At 36.4% G+C, this 22,613-nt stretch overlaps 1 pseudogene; it reads left to right on the top strand.

Annotated features, from left to right (window-relative positions):
* The first annotated feature begins 9,345 nt into the window (after positions 1-9,345).
* The window catches only part of LOC108705073, a 260,667-nt pseudogene continuing 247,399 nt past the window's right edge, over positions 9,346-22,613 (top strand).

Raw genomic sequence — 22,613 nt, forward strand, 5'->3', positions numbered from 1 at the left:
AGACAGTTTGTCAGACGACCCTCAAACACTGAATGTAACAGGTGCCAGAAGTTGGTCGACTCCATGTAACACAGATGTGCAGCAGTTCTCAGAAACACTGATTATACAACTAAATATTAGTTCAGTGATTCAAAGGAAAGCAAAATCTTTAAACATTTTTCAGTTTATTCTGTACATTTTTAAGTTTGTAAAGAAGAATGTAGACATTTTTTGGAACAGCCTAATATTCTTAATATTCGGTCTGTAAATAACACTCGTTCATCTTTATGTTTTGATTTGGAATCCAATGTGCAGTGTGCCCAATGCATTTGTGTGTATAGAAATAACATCTGTTATAAGGATTTTGAGCTTTATCCACACTGCTATTATCCTGAACAACTGTACATCATTAAATTAAATATTGGACTATACTATAGAAAGAGAGCAGAGTACAACCTCAGTGAAGCCAAGCACAATTATTACTGGTATTAACACACAATAATTAATTTCTGCTATGGAGAAAATAGGGAGTTAATGAATAGGGAGTGCAATGCTCAGATGAACACTATAAGTAACTTAAATTTAGTTTGTTTTTTTTCTTTTTAAGTGAATCTTTTTCTAACTGTGAAATCAGGTATTGTGTTCCTGGGAATAAATGCAGGTGCTGTCATCCAGTAAAGCAAGTAATAATGTCTGAGTCAGTAAATAGCAGTGTGTTTTTACATTTTACATTGTCAAAAGCTTTTAGGCAAATGCTTAATTGCTCAAGATTACTTTTCTAAGAGTTTTTTTGCATTTGAAATATGATCTAACCAAGATTCCTTGTCCCCCCCTTCCTTCCTGATATTGCTGGGCACTATTTTTGTTATGTGACTATCATAGACTTTGGATTTCAAGACTGAACGCTTCTAATGATTAAACTGCTATTCCCAGCATCCACTGTCATATTTACAATAATAAGGAAAAACACATTTATGGATGGTAATGAACAATGGCAAGAGAGTTGCGTATACAATCAACTCACATTTTACCATCTTCATATAATCTTTACATGATAACAGAACTATTTATATCAATTGTCTAAGCTGAAAGGCAATTATACATATTTTCTATATGACTCTGTAATTAGCCCAGTCTCTGTTACTTATCAGTCCTTAAGCATTTATTTATACTGTACTTACATATTTATTTACTGTCTGATACATATTTCTGTTAAATGAAAACAGGGATGTAACACTGTGAATTGAACATTAGAGGGCATAGTGAATACTGATTTAATGCACACGTAAAGGGATTCAGATAATGTACAGTATATCTGCCTTTGGTAGGTTAAATGGTTTTGTGACTTCTGGCATGAAATGCACTTTGTGTTAAAATGAAATCTGAGTTGTAGACAGCAAAGTTGAAACCTTTTGTATTTATTTTTTAACTATTTGGACTTCCTATTCACTCCACTCTCTGGCCTAAAATTTTAAAATCTCTAAATGGTTTCCAGGTTCATTGAAATTCAGATTAATCCTGAGGCTACATTTTTAATTGCTTTCTATGCCGGCCCGCTCCTATCCATTTTTCAATCTGCAGTTCAAACCATCACGTGTTTTCTGGGATAATTCGAACCAGTTCAAATTCCAAACTAAAGAAGGATAGGACTAAAAGCTAAATATTTCAAAATCCACAAAGAAAAATAATACAAATGTACCTAGGCATAAGTCATACATCAGAATACCACTTTCTACATTGTTCTAAACCCCACTCTAAACATCCAAACCATGAACTGAATCAGAGCGTGGGATATGGATAGAAAGGTAAATAATATATTGTGACCAGTTATCCAGAATGCTAGGGACCTGGAGTTTTCTGGATAAAAAGTCTTTAATTATAATCTACTAAAAAAATTTAATATTAAATAAACCCAAGAGGATTATTTTGTCACAAATAAAGATCAACTTTATCTTACGTACTAGATACAGTTTTATTATTACAGACAAATTCATTTCATAGTTTGAATTTGATTAAAATGGAGTCTATGGTAGATAATTTGGCACTTTCTGGATAGAGGGTTTCCAGATAATGGATCCGGTACTTGTACTAACAGTTGAGAAGTTGATAAGAATAGGCAATTCTATAATGTAACAAATGTTAACCTGAAGGTGAACTAACCCTTTAATGATGTAGAAAATACTCAGACAACACTAGGACACTTATTCTTGATGGAGTTTCACTGCTACTTCATATTGCCTGAAAATAATCTGAACAGGTGGAATAGCACCCACTGTGGCATACAGCACCCTGACCCACCAGACTCACCACTTCCATGGATGAACGGTTCTTTAGAGCAGATATAGTAAAAGGGAAACATCTGAGACAAGCCAGGTGTTTTAATCTGGGCATTACTTCCTTTGCATTTTAGGATTTAATTTAAAACCCAAACCCAATAAAAATAAGATCTAAACATCATTCTATAAATTCAGATGGTTGATTGAAGGCTGTTAAAATGTTTCTACATCCTATCCGTTAAGTATGAAAGTGCCATAAAGTACCATGATGCTGCCAATTTATATTTTAAGACTCTGGATTCCACTCTGGATGTAAATATATAAGCATTGGGGCAGATTTACTAAAGTTTGAATTGTTAATTCGAATTTTCGAGTTGAATTTTTGGGGAAAACTCACAAATTCGAGTTGGGAAAAATCCAAACTCAAATTCGAGATTTATAATACAGGTATGTCATCATATCCACCACTGAGTATTAGGCTGCCGCTACCTACAGAGAGGATGGCCCCAAACTCTGCTATGAGCAGGAGCTGCATCTCCCACCATGAGAGAAGTTCAGCAGCCCTGCTGTCGGTCCGGAATCTGCAGTGTGTCGATGATAGGAAATTCAAGCAGGCTGTCACCTAGCACAAGCAGTAGTAGTGTCTGTATCAATCAACCCACTGTGCAGTAACAGGAGAGAACCTCCTTTCTCCATCTTCTAAAATTTCCTGTGCAGTACTCTGGCAAGGTCTTACTGCTGATGTGACAAACTTAAAATACATTATCATATATCCACTGTTTTGATCCAGAGGAAGGCAAAAAAAACCCAGCCTGAAGCCACTGCCAATTATGCCTTAAGAGGAAAAGCATTCCTTCCCAACCCCAATGGCGACTGGAAACATTGCCTGGATCAAATATTTGACATTCATTTAACATGAATAATACAATGCAGACTTGTGCCCGAATCACAATATAACAGTTATTAATAGATAATATGAGAACATAAAGAAGAGAAACTCCTGCAAAAAAATGGGCAGAAAGTGGATGGGATGTTTCTACCTGCTCAGAAGATAAGGAAGTGAACTGCTTCTTCCCCTGACATCACATCCCTTTATTTCTCCACCCCCAGCCCAGATTTCCCCTGCCCTAACTCATTCCTTCTCATCCAATCACAGCTACATCTGAATCTGCCAATCTTTAAACATAAACTAGTGTAATCTGGCTGCTGGTCCTTCGAATCCCTTGTCATTTAACCCCTGTGTTTATAGCTCCAGGGCTTTCCTTTACAGACATAGCCAGGCAGGGGTGAATTCCAGTGTACCAGTGACCTAGGCACACTGACGGTCATTTTTTTGCTACTGGATCAGCGCATGAACATTACAAGAACTGTACTGCACATGCACTGAGCCAGTAGCAGAGATTTTCTTTATTCTCATTCTTCCCAGAGATCACCTGCTGGATTTAGCTTCAAATCTCAGGGAAGAGTATATGGGAAGGGGGAAGTCATTTTCAAGACCTCAAATGATTTATTTATCTGGTCCTATAACATAATTAATAGAATGAAGCTGTAGTTTAATAGCTACCCATTACTCTGGTAGGCAAATCTACATTGTAGGAACAAAACGGACAGTCTGTATTGGTGGGAAATGAAAACTGCCAATTTCTACTTATTTTGTACATTGAAGGTCAGTAGAACTGAAGAAGCCACTTGAATGAGTGGTGAAACGTTTTCAAGAAAAACTCTAAATATCCAGTTGCTTTTGACTTAATTCTACTAGATACTATATATATATCATGACCTGGATAAATGAGAATATTCATAGACAAGGCCAGTAGAGTACTGCATGTGTTTGCTGCTTCTGATAACCAGCTGGTTGAGATTCCCAAGATGCATTTCCATGCGTTACAGAAAGTCGCATTAAATTATACACCCATACTAAATTAGTTATATCAGGATTTACTGCAATGGCCACTTGACTATAAGAATAATGCTAATGACTGCTAAATGATTTGAGACAACAAAGATCTCCCTGTCTATTGCACACAGCAGAACACAACTACTGAATACAACCAATAACATGATTTTATTATTTTGTTCTACTATTTTTGCTTTTCCTTTTAAATTAAAACAGATCAAGGAAGAAGATAATAGGCCAAAAGTTTCCTCCCCTCCACCTGCTCTCTCTGTAATTCCTGGTGGCTTTATCAAACAGTTGGTCAGGGAAACAGAAAAAGAAGCAAAACAAAAAGAGAAAGAACTGAAGGAAAAGCCTCCCGTGAGTATGATTCATTCTGTGCACAAACAGACATTGTTATCAATGTTGGATTGAGCTGCAGTAGACCCAGGGGCTGAAAGGAGAATGAATCAGAAAATTCTGATAAATTCCATTCAAAGACACTTTCTGGTATAATACAGCACCAATTGACTCCATTAGTGACAATATATATTTTTTATCTTTTTCAAACATATTTGTGCATTCCAGAAAAATCCATTCTACAAACCTCCTTTTGTAGTCGAATCGCAATAACTCCTTGCAGAATGTATCCTGAGATTTAGCAACTGCTAGATAGTGGCAGATTGCACAAGTGTTTGCCAATAAAACCTTTTAGAAAGCTTTGTTAATTATGTGGCAAGTGCATCTATTGTGTCCACTCTAGGAGGCATATTTGTCATGGGTCGAATTTAAAAAAATTTAAAATTCAAATTCAAAAAGACCAACCGAAATTTTTTTTTTTTGGCCGAATAGGCCTAATGTGGCAAGTGCATCTATTGTGTCCACTCTGGCTGTATCTTTATATGCACTACTACACTTATTAGGTTAGCAAAGCCTTGATTATGAGATGAAATTATGTTGTCTGTCTTTTAATCTACAGGTTAAGCTGGAGCAATGACAAGAGAGCATAACGGTAAATGTAAATTTTTAGTTAGCTTTTATTTTAAATGTCAAATTGCACATTGAAATTGAAATGATCAGAAAACAATTTATAATAAGATTAATAACAGGATGATTTCACCATTACAATATATATTGGTTTAGTAATTTTACTAATTGTTGTTTAATTCCCAATTTTGATTCAGGCACAATTTTAAAGAAAACCTTCTTCCAAACATATTTTCTGTTTTTTAATTTTGGCTACAAATGTCAAAAATACATCATTTAGCTCCTGTAATATGGGTGATACTGGTGTCTTTGTGATATCTTCTAGCAGTTTGCTGCTTGGGTGCTTCGTATGAACATAGAACCAATCCACCAAATTCATTTTACAACTTGTTTTGGTGACCTCTTGCACCTACCCCGGACAACCACATCAAAAATACAAATGAGAAAAACAAAAATGAGAAAAGACTGAAACAGCAGAGCTACTTTGCACTTGTCTCAATGCTGTGCTAAATGATATAATAGAAATACATTTCAATTCTGCTATATAGATATATATATATATATATATATATATATATATATATATATATACACATTTCTTTCTGCTATTGTAATGATAATGCAATGCTGGAACAATGTCTACTCCTTTAAGAATGTGAGTTAAAAGCTACTAAAATCAGTCAAAGCTTTCCTCCACATTGCAAACACATAGGTAGATGCAGCATATTCAATATTTGATAAAGAAGCTTTTTAATGCTGCCTCGCCTTTGATCTGGAATCTTTTCATGCACGGCTTTGTGGCTGTCAACTTGAGCAGTGTCCTGAAAAGACCAATGCCATTAGTACAGCAAGGAGTTTGACATTTGGTGAAAAATGGCTTGGGGCTTAAGCTAAATGAAAGTGGTGCTGTTTCATAGAAATGTACGGGAAAGTTACATTCACCAGTGCTCTGTAATAGCAAAACAAGCCCTTCAATTTGTAATAAAGTTTCTAACGGCATTGTAACAGCTCTTCTAATATATACCTTTGCTGTATTTTTTTGTCATCAGTTCATAGCCTAGATACTTGTATAAAGGCAGTTGCTGAAATCAAATTAAAGCTATTTATCAAATACCAAGGGAGCGAGACAGTGCCTAATGTGCCACATAAAGTATTTAGCAGTAGATATGCCACTGCCTACAATGAAGGTGTGTTTGCTGAATATATATATATGAAATTAAATAGAAGGTGGACTGCAAAACCAATATATTAAAAGTACAATTTATTATATAATCACAAAAACAATGGCCGGCCAGAAAACACAGCGAATAAATAAAACCAGTAATAAATACCATCCAGGTGAGCAATCACTTTTCCTGTGGAGAAAAATCAATTGACTGTTCCTTGGTGTTGGTATATGCTTCCAATTTAAAAACAAGATGGTTATGAGTTGTAGTTCAACAAGATAGAAAATTTATTTCCCAAACGTTAAAGCTGGAATTTTTGAAGCAGTGGAGGATGGTTGTGAGTTGTAGTTCAACAAGACAGAAAAGTTATTTCCCAGAAGTTGGAGCTGGGATTTTGAAGCAGTGAAGTGTGCAGAGTATTTAATTAGATATAGCAAACAGGCCGGCCGGTAGATGGCTGAATTTAGATTATACAAAAGGGTATATTGGGCCGTCCCGACTCCCTCCTCCTTGCCAGCTGCACAGGCTCCCCAAAAAGAAGTTGGAATAATCTCACCAGATACACAGTTCCTGAATTTCTCAAGGGCACAGCTGGATTGGAACTCTCGGCAGCCTTAAGCCTGTTTCACGAATTTCTCTGCAGATGTCCTATTCACGATGACCCAAGATGGCACACCATCTGTTTCAGTGCGTGCGCTCCACAGTGGAACGCAGCCTCCGATTTCGAAGAACCAACAACTTGTAACTTTTCACGATTTTTTCGTGATTTTGATTAAAAGCATAAAAAAATAAAAATCGACACCAAGGAATGATCCTGCAACGAGTTTTCGCCACACTAAGGCTTTCTCAACAGTTAAAGACCGGAAGTGATGTAATTTCTCACTTTAAATACCCTAGGCTTAAAGGGAACACAGACAATTTCAGCATTAAAGACATATTACACCAAATCAGGAACACTAAGGGGCAGATTCATTAAGGGTCGAATTTCGAAGTTAAAATACTTCGAAATTTGACCCTCGAATTGAAATCCTTCGACTTCGAATATCGAAGTCGAAGGATTTAGCGCTAATCCTGCGATCGAACGATTAAATCCTTCGAAACGAACGATTTTAATCCAACGATCGAAGGAAAATCCTTCGATCAAAAAAAGGTTAGCAAACCTATGGGGACCTTCCCCATAGGCTAACATTGACTTCGGTAGGTTTTATCTGCCGAAGTAGGGAAAGTACTTCGACTATCGAATGGTCGAATAGTCGAACGATTTTTCGTTCGAAACGTTCGAATCGAAGTCGAAGGTCGTAGTCGAAGGTCGAAGTAGCCCATTCGATGGTCGAAGTACCCAAAAAATACTTCGAAATTCGAAGTATTTTTCATTCGAATCCTTCACTCGAGCTTAGTGAATCGGCCCCTTAGCCACTAAATTGTCTCAAACAGGGGATGGCAACTTAGTTCCACTGTATGGGTCAAGGAAGGGTAATGTTTATGTCTACAATCTATTGAAATGTATCCTATATCTCACAGAAAAAGGTGCCAGTTCAAATCTGCTATTTAACCCATTAGGATGTAGAGTGTTCATATCAAATATCCACTTTTGTTCCTTACACTTTAAAAGCTTATCCCTGTCACCTCCTCTTTTCAGAGTGGGGACACCATCTATCGCTAGGAACTTCTCCCTCTCCCTCCATGTACAGAATTGCAGTGTTCATAAAAATAGGCAGATTCTACTTTTTCTCCCACCTTTTTTCTCCTAATGTTACTCCAATGGTCCCCAAATCTTTTAGCTAGTGGCCGAATGGTTTTCCTTTTATATACTAGTTTGCAGGTACAAACAATGAGATAGACCACAAATTTAGACTGACAGTTATAGAAAGTGTTTATCCTAAATTTTCTAGAAAATGTAACTGAAAAGAGGCTCAATTTTTCACCCAAGAATATTTGGAGCATTGTCCACATGCGAACATCCCTTTTATATCATGTAGGAGAAAGTTATTGGGCTTACATTGTGGGTTCCCATTTCCATTGGGGTTATTATCTTTCTCTTTCCTTAAACAGCTAGGGGAAATTAGATCTTTAATATTTGGAGCGCTCTTAAAGATTATATTCAGCTTTTTATCTAGGATCCTTCCTAGTACTTTGTCCTCCATGAGGACATGCCAATGTTTTTGAACAATATTAAAGATCTTCCAACTGTCATTGTTATATTTCGTTACTATACAAGGAACTTTTTTCTTTCCCTTTACTACCTGATCTTTTTTCTTTTTAGGGACAAGTAATTGCTTCCTCTCTATTGATCTCACTCTCTCTATATCCTCCAATAATACAATTTCCTTATTCCCTTTCTCTAGAAACCTGTCTTTGACGGTAATAACCTGTTTGTCAAATTCTTCCTGCTTTCTACAGTTTTGTTTAACTCTCATAAATATACTATAAGGAATGCTTTCCAACCACCCTTTCTTATGACAACTATCCATTGGCAAGTATGAATTGACATCCACTTTTGTAAAGTGGGTACTTGTCTGAATAAGGCCATCAACATTGGACATAACCAGATCTAAGACAACCACTTCAGTTTTACTTATCGTAGAGGTTAATTTAGTATTTTTCTCATTACAATTTAGAGATTCGATGAACTCCCTGAGCAACCATTCCAGGCCCCTCCACACCAGTATAATATCATCATATGTAGCACCTCCAGAATATTATGTGGGGGCGATACATAGAATTAGACCATATGGTCTCTTCCTCCCAAAGGCCCATAAAGAGACCCGCTAGCTAGGGGCAAAATTTGTGCCCATAGCTGTACCCCGAATCTGTCTGTAAAAAACCTTCTCAAAAGTGAAAAAATTGTGATTAAGAATAAACTCAATACATTGCAGTAGAAAAAAATTATGTGCCCAAGATAAAGTGCTAAAAGTATCCAAAAAATGTTTAGTTGCTTCAATGCCCATATTGCGATCAATACATGTGTACAGTGCTGTAACATCCAATGTTACAAAAAAACACTCAGAATTCCAATTAACTTCTGAGATAGCTGATAAAATAGCCATGGTGTCTCTTAAATATGACGGTAATTGTGCCACTAATGGGTCTAGAAATAAATCAATATAAACAGATAGATTCGAGGTAAGTGAACCCACTCCGGGTATGATGGGAAGTCCCGGGGGGTTTATTGGGTCCTTATGGACCTTTGGGAGGTGATAGAACACTGGAAGGATGGGAAACTTGGTGCCCAAAAAGTTAATCTCATCCTCATTGATAATGCGTGTATCTTTAGCGGATATTAATAGTTCCATAAGTTTTTTTTTGATATACTGTTGTAGGATCATTTGAACTGATCTCATAAGATGATTTGTCCCCTAATAGTCTTAGGGCTTCTTTGGTATAAATCTTGGATCATAATGCCTCCACCTTTATCACATGACCTAATAACAATTTCTGTATTTCCGCTTAGCTTTTTTAAAGCTGCTCTATCTTCTCTAGTGAGATTTACATTATAAGGGTTATTTATACTTTTTATTTTTCTGAGATCTTTCTCAACTAATCTATTAAATAAGTCAATACAGGGGCCTCCACATTCAGTTGGATAAAAAGTTGAACGTGGTTTTAGGTCGGTTTGATGTTTTTTATTTTCCAGATCATTTTCTTCCAGTAATTGATATAAATTATGTGTTGCTTTAATTTCCTCCACTGAAAATTCATTCACACCATCATCCCCCAGAACATCAGGATCTATACTTACTATTTGGAACCTCTTTATCACCATTAATATCCTTCCCCTTATGGTGGAAGAATTTCTGTAGACATAGTTTTCTTATAAATTCTTGTATGTCTGTATACGTCTCAAATACATTTATTGAATTTTTAGGTGAGAATTTTAGTCAACTTATTTTACGAAAGAAGTATCACATTAGTGTTTATAAACACTGGGCTCATGGTTAAGAACCCCTGGCATTCTATATTTCATCCTATTCTTCATTAATGTTTTTTTGGCTAGGGCCAGCACTCAGCAGCTGAGGTAAAGTAGGGATTTTATCTACCCTCTCTTATATTAGTTACAATTATCTTCAAATAAGATACAGTATTAGGCTGCTTTGTTTGTTTGTTAATTTAATCTAGTCAATGCTGGTAACTAGGAAACTGATCAGAAAGTTATCTTGTGTCTGCTTCATGTTGGGCCAATTTGGATAAATTAACCAATGATATTTATAGTAAAAACTGGAAGGTTGTTCGCATCACTAAATTTTAAACCATTAGGAGGGGTTGCAATGGGGCTGTGACAAAGACAAGAGGTCCTCTGCTCTCACACATAGTGGGTGAGTGCAAAGGACCTCTTGTCTTAGCCAACATTAGTTTTCTTGGGTGCCTACCAAAATAATTCTCCTGGATATTATAGTGGTACTTAGGGGCTAAATTATTAACTTTGTGATTCAGTTTTGGAACATTTTATTAAAAAGAATTACCTCCTAAAATTTTGCCAAGATGCAGGATTAAAGGGCATGTAAAGGCAAAAAAATAAAATACATTTTTACTTTCTTTAATGAAAAAGAAACCTATCTCCAATATACTTTAATTAAAAAAAGTGTACCATTTTTATAAGAAACCTGACTGTATGCAGTGAAATTCTCCCTTCATTTACTGCTGTGGATAGGAATTGTCAGACGGTCCCTAACTGCTGAGCAGGGAAACATTCATACTTATGAACAGCAGGGGGAGCCTCCGCCTAACTTCCCAGCCATTCAGAACTCAAGCAGCTTTGATTATGACGATCCCTAAGCAGCCCAGACAACACTGAGCATGTGCACAGTCTTAGTCTTGCAAAGATGTTTAACAAATTTACAAGATGGTGACCCCCTGTAGCCAAATTTGAAAGCATAAATTATTTGTTTGATTAGGCTTGTGGTGCAGTAAGTTCATGTTTATATTTAGTATACAAAATACAGCATTTCTAGCCTTATTCTGTTTTAGACTTTACATGCCCTTTAAGAAATCTACCCATTTTTGGAAGCTCACAAACTTTGGATGTCTATGTTCAATATCTAATTTATATACAGTTTATATGTATTGTGTGAATTGTAATTACCCTGAGAGTCATACAGATATAATGCAGGTTACACTACCCGTACCCTTTTTTTTTTTTTAATTGTGTGTATATTATTTTGGATAATGTAATGACTATACCTGCAATGTTTTAAACTATTATATACCATGTACTGTTGAAAACTAATAAAAATTGTCAGTAAAAAAAAAGAAAAAAAGGAATCTACCCATTAGTGACAATGACTATAAAATGGGGGACTTGTTTGCAAGACCTATTTTAAAAGCTGAAAAAAATTGAAGCTGATTAGTATAAAAATGCAATGCTGTATAAAACAGTTACAGATTTTGGTCATTGGACTTTGCTGTTCCAGCTGGATCCTAGGTGTTATGGTACATACAATGGATAAGAATATTCTAAGCATTTTTTAAATCTTTCAGTGTTTGGCTGCATTAACGTTACTTTGGCCTACATGGATACATTGCATTTATAGCAACTGGAATCCTTTGGAATGTATAATGACATTCATAAGCACTGAAGGCTTTTATTTACTGTAAGATCCCAAGGGAGCATTTTCCAAAAGCGGCATTGTTTTGCAAGGTATGTGCCAGAGCTCCTAAGCAAAAATCAATTAATTTATATCTTGACTACTATAAATAATTTACGCTTAAATAAATCGCTGGAACAGATGTTCTTTTCATTTAGTATTCTTTCCCAATTCTGATTCATTTTACATTCAATATTTTCTTATTGATCCTTATGTTCCCTTTAGGAAAAAATGAGGAGAAAATATATTTCCACTCAGCAATCCAACCATAAAATGCACCATCCTAGTATTTTAATAATACATGATTGCAGCACAGTGCTTTATTATACAATCATTCCTCTTGATTCAACATCTGCTAGTTGCAAATCTCATTATGTTTTTCTCCCTAGGTGTCAGGAGATGTGTGGTATGAAACAGAGCAAGTCTGGTTTGTTCACAATGATGGCTTTACACTGGGTATGTAAGATAACAACGCTGGGGCAACATTGCTGAGTTATGTTCTATGGTGCTGATTTTGGCAAGTGCTGTAGTGAGTAGTTCAGATGTACAAATAATGTCCCGTCTCTTTTTACATGGCTCTCTTCTCTATTTAAACACCTTTGTTTATATGTTCTAATGTATTATGCCAACAAGTATGTACCACGGAAGGGAAGGGAAAGAGGGTAGACTCTCCAACCAAGCTCTAAATGTTGGAACGAAGTATCCTAGTCAGATGCTTATTTTAAAAGTGCCTTCTTTCCAATTGCAACAGGGTGGCTGGCATAGAGGTATCAAATGACAAGACCAAGGACTCGACCTGCATTCTGTTAATCCTCTTTTACTAAACCTACAGTTTATATTGCATGCGGCCTGGCTTTAAGGGGTTGTTCACCTTCAAACACTTTTTTCAGTTCAGTTGGTATCAGATTGTTCGCCAGAAATAAAGATTTTTTCAAATTGTTTTCTATTTTCTATTTGTGACGTTTTTCAATATTGAAGGGTAAAGTTTCATTTTTCACCTTCTAAAGCAGCTTGGCAAGGGGGGGGTCACCAACTCTTTAACTGTTCTAAATTGATACATTTAGTTGATACATTTGTTATCTTTGTCCCTGCTGAGCAGAATACCTGAGTTTGATTAAAGGCAGCTGTTGGATTTATACAATTGTTGCTAATATTCCATAGAGACTGCTGATAAATGTATCAACTAAAGGGCAGATTTATAGATTTTCGAATTTTAAAAACTTCAAAATTCTAATTCAAAAAGACCAACCCAAATTGAATCAAAGTTTTTTTTTTGGCCGAATAGGTCCGTTTTCTATCAAATATATCCATTTTCGATCTAATTCAAATCGTAGTAATAGCGGCATTCGAATCATACAAATCAAAGTTTTTCTCAAAGTCCACCAATTGACCCAAATAGTTTCTAGGAGGTCCCCCATAGGCTAAAATGGCAAATTCGGCAGGTTTTAGAAGGCGAATGGTCGAAGTTTAATTTTTAAAGAGACAGTATATGATAAAGTTTGAAAATCAAATTTTCGAATGTTTTTCAAATTCAAATCAAATTTAGACTATTCCACAAAAAAAATTTTTAATTCAAATTTTCACTTCGACTTTTGATAAATCTGCCCCAAATGTATTAATTAAATGTAACAAATTGTAACAGTTCAGATGCTCCTGGATCACTGAGCTCCCAGATTGAAACACCAGAAGCAGGAACATTTAACTTTAAACTTAGATTTCCGGAAAAATTAAAAGATGGAAATCAATTGAAAAAAGTATTTGTTTATGGTGAAGAATCTGAAAACACCTGAACTGAAAAAAGTGTTTTGAAAGTAAAAAAACAATTTAATCTCAACATTTTGACCCAAAAGCGCTATTACTGGTGCAAGCTGGCATTTCCTACTTGTTCATGAAACACAGAAAGGAATCATCAACATTCAGTGTTGACCAGCTGCTAGAAATATACTTTTACCAGCTCTTAGTCTAACCAACATTTTGGTGTTGACCAGCTGCTAGAAATGATACTGCCTTTAAAAATAATTGTTAAAAAAATTAGGTGTTATAACCAGTTTTGGCTTAATATATAATCTCACATGCCATATAAAGGCCCCTACACTCCTACACTGTATATTAGCATTCTAAGTCTGCAGTGCATTTAAAATCATTATTCCCCCAGTCAACAGTGCGACTGAGTAGTAAGACCATGTTTCACTAACGGTGGCCATTGACATAACAATTTAGATCTTTCTTGGAAAAGATCGTTCCAAGAAAGATTGTTTGTTCAATACACATGTGTAGAGTTAAATCGTCAGATATAGAGATAGGAACAATAGAATTCTACCTTTATCTGGCGATTCAGCTCTAACAATGGCCGATGTTTGGGTGTCTTCAAAGGCACTCAATCAAAATTTTCCATCCACTTTTTCCACAATACACGCACCGAATATCGTACGAAAATTTGTTTCATACTATATTATCTGTGCGTCTATGGCCAGCTTTACTCTTAACTCAGGAGCTCGTTCAGTGGCAGGAAATACTTATTGAGCAAATGATAGTTATTTATCATGTTGTATACATGAATCTTTGCACTTTTATTTTAATAATAGATAAGACAGTTTAGCTGTGAGATAACACTCTTATTCCTACAAAAGAGAACTGAGGCCAGCAAAAAAATTTAAATCATGACTTTAAAACTCAATATTTTGACTTTTAGAGGGAGTATTTACTAAAACTCAAGTTTTTCCCATTACAATTTACAAAATTTAAATTCAACCTAACTCCCATATACAATTTGGATTAATTTACTAAAAATCTGAATGAAAAAAAAGCAGCTGTGGAAAAGTCTGAACAAAATCATGCAACAATTCAAATTGTATGACTTTTTCTAATCGCCCCCCAATCAAACAGCCTGAAACCCTCATGACGGCAAAAACCATAACATTTTGTTAAGCATAATAAATCTAGAAAAAAATTGTTTTTCCCCTTAAAAATTCGACCAGAAAAAATGGAGGCTTAATTAATAGGCCCCTTAAAGTAAAATTCTGACATTAAAAGGACAGAAATCTGAATTTTAACTTCTTGAACTTTTTTCTGGCCCTAGATCTCTTTTGTGGCTTCTTCCAGGTAGCAGTGAAAATTTAAAACAATTTAAAGCACAATAGAATTATAATATAAAAAAAAATTAATTTACAAAGTCTTTAACATCCTTCTTTAGTGTTCTTTAGCTAATATACATTTATATAATATATATTTACATGTTGCAGTCTGTTTCCTCTATGAACACTGATCATCTGGCAATCAAATGTGATATTTAAATGCAACAGTAAAGAGTATTCCTGAATTTTTGATGACATGGCAAGAGGGATATTTCTCTGTCATGTTAATAAAAGCCCCTTACTTGACAGAAGAAAGAGAAAATGTTAGCATTGCATGGGATATGCCATTTACTGAGGAGAAATCTGGCTAAAGGCTGTCCGACTGACACGACAAATCTGATCAGCAAGTTGATATAGTATATGATATAATGTTGGCTCCCGGGCTGTGGCTACTCTATAATTGCAGTAAGGCTGCGTTTGGGTTAGTCTCTCTGTGAGTAGATGCAAGTTCATATACCTGGTCATTGTCGCTAGGAGTGATATTTGATCCTTTCCCGACCATGTTCTGTTCCATTACTGAAAGTGTGTGTGTGTGTTGTGTGTGTGTTGAAGGAAGGGTTACACTCGATGGATTAACTAGCAAGCTTGTATGTTGGCAATGCTTGTCTTATGAGTCTTCCTAGCACCCCAAAGACAGCAGAAAGATTTTGATGTGAAGCTGGGAAAGGCAGTGTCAGTATGATTAATGAAAATAATTTAAAATGGTTAGAAATGTATTACTGGCAAAACTCAATAGATTTCCTCTCTAACAAAGCCAGTGAAGACAATAATTAATATTTTAAAGAAATGTGCTGAGCATGTAAAACCACAAAAACATCAGTGAGAGAGACCTAACAACAAACCATGCTTATTTGTATCTTCCTCCTTCAGACCAACCCATCAAAGTTTGATTATGCAGAAGACTTGACAACTCTAATCAGTTTGAATGAGTCCGGTATCATCAACACGTTGCGGCATCGCTACGAGTCCCAATTTATTCACACCAATGCTGGACCAAACTTCTCTACAAAGGTATGTGCTGTCACATCTTGGTTCTTTCCACACTTTTGAAAAGCAAGGGTCTTTGTAGTGAGGAAATGGCAAACACCTATGATGCGTTGGCTTTTTACATCACAGTAGTACCTTAGGCTATGGGCACACAGGTTGTTGGCTCTGGCTGTTATCAGCCTGCATATTTTTCAGGCTGAGAGAAGCAGATCTGCTCACTGCCTCTGCTCCATTGATTTGAATCCAATCAGCCTGTGTGCAGTCACACACAGGCTAAAATCAGCCCAAATACTGACCTCAGCTTCAGCTCTGCTGTGTGTGACTGCAAATAGGCTGATAGAGAAGCTCTAACAGAAAGTGCATTCTTCACTTTCACACACCAGATGGCACCAAACAACCAAAAAAAGTGTGTGACAATAAAACTCAGGCAGACTAGTTCCAATATTCCTTTATGGCTTTCATTTGCCATGTTAGCCCATTTTCTCTTGGTTTTGCTAATAAAAACAAATTAGTATTTTGCATTTGGTAAAAGGAATTTGCAAAACTGACGACATATTGTTCTAGACAGTAAAAAAGGGTTCATTTTTTTTGAAATGTAGAAACAAAAAAAAATCTCTTTTGTTCAGAGCATAGCAGTGATAAAAATAAATGTAAAAAGGTTGCCTCCCACAGCTGCTCTAATATAAGTCCCAATGCTGATGGGTGGCTGCGGTTCTTTGTAATGCTAATGAAATGGGGAGTGCTCAGACTGAGAACTTGTTACTTTCCGCATTATGAATCATTATGGGCAGAGCAGATTGTAACAGTTCAACCCCACTGTGTGTGCTACTAAACTTACACTTGATCTCCTGCAGGGATTAAAGGTACCACACCGCATCAATACATGTTATATTACATGAAAGAGCTCTGCAGTGCATTTATGCATCTAAATGAAAACAAAAATCCCTTTAACTAAGGCTGTAAGGTCTTTTTTTTATCAGCCCTTCTGTAGTCCAGCACAGGCAGATCTCTATGTGCACCACATCCAATTCCTTGAAAGCGGTGTTTGCAGGGGTCAGTATTCCTTCAACATAGTAAATCAGATGAGTAAATAATAATCCCTTATATAAACCAGAAATCTGTAACCTTGATTTAAACTGGAGTTCAGCAATAGAAGTCACACAGATTAGACATTAGTTACTATCTGCATTACCTTTATGAGCCAGACATGGATAGTATCTCACTGCTTTACACTTTTGGCTTAAATACATGCTAGGCCATAGTACTACTGCAAGAAATAGTCCGCATGCTAATATAAATTAAGTGCATTGCATGTACAGGCATAAGGTGATCCCTTATCCAGAAGCACATTATCCAGAAAGTTCCAAACTACCAGAAGGCCGTCTCCCATCTCTCTAATTTCATAAAATAATTCAAATTTTAAAAAGTAATTTAGTTTTTCTCTGTCATAATACGACAGTGCCTTGCAACTTATATATAGTTAAAGGAAAACTATACCCCCAAAATGAATACTTAAGCAACAGATAGTTTATATCAAATTGAATGACATATTAAAGAATCTTACCAAACTGGAATATATATTTACATAAATATTGCCCTTTTACATCTCTTGCCTTGAGCCACCATTTCGTGACTCTATCTGTGCTGCCTCAGAGATCACCTGACCAGAAATACTACAACACTAACTGTAACAGGAAGAAGTGAGGAAGCAAAAGGCAGAACTCTGTCTGTTAATTGGCTCATGTGACCTTACATGTGGTTTGTATGTGTGCACAGTGAATCTTACGATCTCAGGGGGCGGCCCTTATTTTTTAAAATGGCAATTTTCTATTTATGATTACCCAATTGCACCTACTACTAAAAAAGTATATTATTATGATAAAAGTTCATTTACATGAAGCAGGGTTTTACACATGAGCTGTTTTACTCAGTATCTTTTAATAGAGACCTACATTGTTTGGGGGGTATAGTTTTCCTTTAATTCTTCTTGGAGGGAAAACAATTCTATTGGGGTTCAAGCAGATTTAAGGTATCGAGATCCTAAATTACAGAAATACCCCCTTATATGAAAAACCTCAGGTCCCAAGCATTAGGTCCTGCTCCTGTGTTCCCTTTCTATCCCAATATTAAACATTGAGAGCATTACTCCAGAATGCTAAAAGAAAGCTTTTCAGTAACATCAAGCCGTCAATGTCACATTCCAAGACATTTCCCCATGTGTCTGTCATCTAACTGCACAGTTTATTATTATTTCTCTAACCCAAGTGGCCTTGTCCCTAGGTATTTCAAGGGAAAAAAGACAGCATGCCTCCTCACATATGCTCAGTGTCACAGAAAGCTTACTGGAACATGTTAACCCAGTGTCAGGACCAGACTATTTTGCCACTGGGGAGAATTGGATCTGGCAAAACAGCTTGCTGTGAGAGTGCGCTGGAGTATCTCGCAGCAGCTGCTGGGACTGTGGACAACAGAGTCACAGGTAACATTTCCAGTGTTATTAAAGAAATATTTTTAAAAGCAAACCCTAAAAAACAATAATGCTTTGGATTTAAGACTTACTCTGATTCACATTTTCTTCAACATATAAAGGCATTGTGCAATAATTTAAGTGCTTTTATATAGGTCAGTAAACAAAAGGGACTTATAATTCCCTTATAAAACAAAACGCTTAATAAATTATAAAATTAACAGGTATAATGTCTTCTTCTTGTACAATATACAGATAATACAGGGCCAGAGCTTTTATACAGGTCAATAACTCTAAGGTCGCTTATAATACATTCATAAAAACACAAGGCACATCAATAAGCTCTAAAATATTAAAGGAAACATTTGTTCCTATTGTAAAATATATAGAGAGACTTTTGAGACTAAGACCATTGGTCATGGAACTCACTGATCATGGAGTTGTTTCAGTATTTATAAAGCATCAATTTCAGTAAGTCATGGGATAGAAGGGGCATCACTAAGCACTGAGTTTAAATGGTAATACAAGTTGTATATGTTTTTTTTTATAATCTAACCTACTCTAGCTAACCTTGACTCCTTCATACTGAGGTGGCAAACCTTGGCTTTTATCACTCTTCTTCTTATATCAGCCACATCACATCAGAGGATAGTCACACTACCCTTTTTTTCTTATTCAGTACAGCCTCTCTAGGGAAATTCCTTCCAAACCTGCTCTAGAACCTGCTCTAGAAGTTTATCAAGGGAACCCTGTACCTAGCAACACCATCTAGTCACTGTAGCTAAAATAACACTATTTACACAAAATAAACGACACAATAGTGTAATACCTGGCAGCGATAGCTTGCTGCTGCTCTCCTGGTAAATGGTTTTGTAGTTTCTGAGTACTTGTAAGTTTAAGATACAGCTCATACTGTTTACCCATGTAGCAAATACACATTAAAAATGTTTGTCCTAGTTACTGTTGCTATTATTCAGTGATCCCCAACCAGTGGCTTGGGACATGAGCAACATGTTAGTCTCCAACACCAACAGAGTTTGCCCTAGCCCTGTAACCTATAGCAACCACCAGATATCTATTTTATTGTACCGGCTGCACTAGTTTTTTAAAGACTGATTGGTTGCTGTGTAAATCTTCACTTTGGAATAGAAGCATGTTACTGTGTATCAAATCCATTCTCTTCTGTTTACAATTCTAATTCTATGTGTGTTTATGTAAACAAATACATAAAGTAGATACCTCAATTCATCTTCAATATACAATGAAATGTATCCTCAACATACCAGCCTACATACAGTACCTTTGAAAGAGCATGGAAAGAGTGCTGGTATGTCCGAGAGTGCTAAATAAACACAATGTACATATAGTAGTAAATATTTATATATTAAATGTATATTAGATATATATTTATATAATACACAAAAGCCATGAATATCTTGTAAATTATATCATTATAAATGGTGAGTTCTGATGTCATCAGTTATAAATGGTGAGTTCTGATGTCATTTCAGTCACATGACTCATTGAAATTTGTGTATTATAATAAATAAAGTACCCCTGTTGCAAAATATGAGGATATTAGATGTTACCTCGGAGTTCCATGACCTGTATAAAAACACTCGGCCTTCGGCCTCGTGTTTTTATCCTGTCATGAAACTCCTCGGGAACTTATAATATCCTTATATTTTACAAGAGGGGGTACTTTATTCACTATATATTAAACAGTATATTAGTTAACATTTCCTAGTGCTGGCACAGTATCTTCTGATGCATTCCCTTTTCCAATCAGCAGTTAAAATAATGTCCTGCTGTGTATTCCAGTGGAGAAAATTGAAGCAATGTTTACAGTTCTGAAGTCTTTTGGCTGCGTGACAACGAGGGAGTGCAGCAATTTACCCGCTTCTACATGGTGATGTCCCCGGACTTTAATGCTGCTGGTCGTATAACTGCAGGACACCTACAGGTACTAATTCAATCACTGTATCCCTTCACTCAAATCATACTAAAGATCAGCATTCAGGGCCACAGGATTAAATAATAGAAAAAATGCTTAAATTTCTAAGATAGAAAATGTGACATTAATAGAGAAATATCATTAAATGTTTTATCCTTGCTTTCACCCGAAGATTATGCTATAGAAAGCACAACGCTACCGAGATCTTTCAGCTTAATGAGTTGCAATACCTCCTAATGGTCCCTATTTAGACAGAACAGTCTTTAAACTGGGCATATCATTAGGGGTATGGCTCATTCTAGATGGGAATGATCAGGAATGATCAGAATCCAAAATGTAAAACTCAAAACACCTCTTATATTAGCGATGCTTTATCTTTGCTTTTACATAAGCAAATGTCTCATGCAGCAATTTCTCTGTTGGTGGAGAAACAGCTGATTTGGCCCTGTACCTCTCCAATTATGTGTATAAATAATTAATCGGCCTATCACTATGCACATAGTGCATAGTTTGTCCTGAAATGATTTAATCAGGACATTAGGAGGCTGAATCAGGGATTTCTCAGCTGGTATTTAATAAATAAACAGAAGAAAGACTAATAGCAATAATGCAAAGTGCTAGGCAGAGAGACAAGTATAAACTGGTCATGGTCAATAGCCAGAGTCTGTAAGGCAGACAAGAGGTCAGGCAGCAGCAGGTAAAACAAGCCCTTAAGGCACTTGAAAATGATCTGATTGACCTAATATAGTTACAATTGTGAACCAAGTAAGGCAAAGCCAGAGAAACTGCTTAATCACAATAATTACAAAGTTGAACACATAACCTCCTGTGGCTCAAGTAATAGCAGTGGTGCTGCCACCTAGCCAGTAAGAATGATGATTGATGTCAAGATTATTAAAAGGGAAAAAAGATGCAACTATAGGAAGGCTGGTATTTTTTTCCTACACAGGTGTCAATCTTATCGGTGAAGAGCAAATATAAGGTCTCTGAACCCAGATCAGGAAGGTTGTGACTTCAGCTTTGAGATTCATGAATTAGGGGTTCTTTTGCAATGAGGCAAGTTTAGAAATTTTTCTCAGTGGCAGGAAAAAGTCTTTATGTGTTTTTGCCAAGACATAGTTATGAATCTTACTTTAATTACAGTTGTGTTTTGCAGTAGAACATTTCCATGTATTGAAATGTCATGGTGACAGATTACATGTATAGGAAAGCCCAGGAGCTATAAACGCAGGGGCTGCATGACAAGGGATCAGAATGACCAGCAGCCAAATTACACTGGTTTATATTTGAAGATTAGCAGAATCAGATGTAGTTGTGATTGGGTGAGAAGGAATGAGTTAAGGCAGGGAAAGCCAGGCTGGGGGTGGAGAAATAGAGGGATGTGATGTCAGGGGAAGAAAACAGTTCACTTCCTTATCTTCTAAGCAGGTAGAAACATCCCACCCACCCTCCCCTCTTTTTTTTTGCATATTTTGTGAAATGTCAGGAGTTTCTCTTTATGTTCCCATATTGTCTATTAATAAGCAAATGTGGAGGTATTACTGCATGTTATATTGTGGTTTATACAGTATAAACATGAGAGTGTTTGCATGTTATTATTCATGTTAAATGAATGTCAAATGCTTGATTCAGGGAATGTTTCCGATCGCCATTGGGGTCAGGAAGGAATTTTTTCCCTCTTGAGGCATAATTGGCAGTGGCTTCAGGCTGGGTTTTTTGCTTTCCTCTGGATCAAAACAGTGGATATATGATAATGTAGAAAGGAGGTTCTCTCCTGTGACTGCACAGTGGGTTGATTGATACAGACGCTACTACTGCGTACTACTGTGCTAGGTGACAGCCTACTTGGATGTCCTATCATCGACACACTGCAGATTCCGGACCGACAGCAGGGCTGCTGAACATGGTGGGAGATGCAGCTCCTGCTCGTAGCAGAATTTTGGGCAATCCTCTCTGTAGGTAGAGGCAGCCTAATACTCAGTGGTGGATATAATGACATAGTGCTGATCTCAAGTGAGGAGCAGCAGAGCATAGTAGTGATCACTTATGGAATTCTGACTTTGTATATTGCCTTGGGGTGAGGCTGGCATGGTCCTATTTATCTGATAAAATGTTAATAAATGCTGTGGCCATTTTCACCATTTCTGGCTCCTTGTGTTTCATTACTGTGTGTAACTAAGGGGTTCAATGGGATGGCTGAAGGCG

Source organism: Xenopus laevis, chromosome 1S (genome assembly GCF_017654675.1).
Source record: "Xenopus laevis strain J_2021 chromosome 1S, Xenopus_laevis_v10.1, whole genome shotgun sequence".
NCBI lineage: Eukaryota > Metazoa > Chordata > Amphibia > Anura > Pipidae > Xenopus > Xenopus laevis.